This window comes from Anneissia japonica, unplaced genomic scaffold, assembly GCF_011630105.1.
Source record: "Anneissia japonica isolate Jap-2015-1 unplaced genomic scaffold, ASM1163010v1 scaffold287593_len981703_cov172, whole genome shotgun sequence".
In the NCBI taxonomy this organism is placed as follows: Eukaryota; Metazoa; Echinodermata; class Crinoidea; order Comatulida; family Comatulidae; genus Anneissia; species Anneissia japonica.
Window position 1 is genome coordinate 432996 of NW_022726550.1, and position 1359 is coordinate 434354.

The 1359-nt window shown below is 30.0% G+C and overlaps 1 protein-coding gene across 1 annotated transcript in view; it reads right to left on the reverse strand.

The window, feature by feature from the left end:
* The window catches only part of LOC117113256 (acid-sensing ion channel 1-like), a 16857-nt gene that overhangs the window by 4107 nt on the left and 11391 nt on the right, over nucleotides 1-1359 (reverse strand). The gene's annotated exons all lie outside the window — the stretch shown is intronic.

A 1359-nucleotide genomic window follows, 5' to 3' on the forward strand; every position in this document is an offset into this window, starting at 1 on the left:
AAGTTAAATAGTGTTCGAATAAGACATGATAATACATAGTGTAGCATAGCTCTCAACGAATGTTGTCCTATAAATAAATGAATAAAGAAATTGTGTAATAAAATGCCTCTGACGGGGTTCGTACCTGCGACCTCTCCCTGTCAAGGCGAGCGTCATAACCATTAGACCACAGAGGCTTCGTGGTTGAACAGATTCAAATAACCGCCAAATATACTCTATTACACAATGACTGGAAATGAATAGTTGCATATAATAATAATCAAGATAGCCGTTAACACTGTTAAATTATATATAAATCATCAATACGATCCCCTTCGAGGCATTTTATTACACAATTGCTTCATTTATTTATGGACAACATTCGTTGAGAGCTATGCTACATGATGTATTATCATGTCCTTTTTTTCAAACACTGTATTTATCTTTCTTTGGTTATTTATATATAATTTAAATATAAAGTTTAATCATTCTTTGTTATTGTTATATATACTTATGTTTGTTTGTTGTATTTCAGATTCGATATTATATTTGTCCTTGTTGAAATTTGTTTGTAGGGCCGTCCTACCAGCAGACTTTCGTCTGATCTTTTCATGTTAGCAAAACAAGATCCCATAAATCGTTTTATTTTCAACGAATAGTTCCCATCTGGAATAATCTTCCTTTAGCAATTCGATCAGATCCTTATTTTCTATCTTTCAAAATCGAAGTGATTGAATTTTACAACTCTCAATTGAAATCTAATTTTTCCTGATAATCTGCACTTGGGTTTCATTTTGTCACTGTTCTGGCTGTTGTTAGATTATGATATTTTTCTTTTCTTAATTTTAATTTGCAAATTGGACATATATTTATTTTTATGCAAATTATATTTATTTTTTATTTTCAATTTATCTCACTCCGGTTGTAACTACGGCTCTGTAGAGGTGCTCGTTCACCTGTTCTGTTCTTGCCTGTTAAAGTTGAATACAATGAATAAAATAAAAGAAGTACAATAGAATCATAAACTGAGTATTATAAATATCATTTTATCTATATTCATCTATAATAATAAATACTCGTTATAAAGTAAATAATTTCATGTGCATTTCAAATTCAGATATGCATTGTATGTCCTTGAAACATATCGGGGCTTTTTTTGGTTTAACCTGGATATTCCGTGTTGATGTGTTTTTGATGTGCTACATCATTGACTGTATTTTATATTTTGTTGAAATTTATCGATTACTCAAATAAATTCAAATTTAACAAATCATAAACATCGTGGATATAATACAATGGAAACAGCGTAATGGAAGGGATCAACAACGTACACTCAGTAAATGAATTACTAGAATTGTTCGAGATGGTAATTAAAATCTT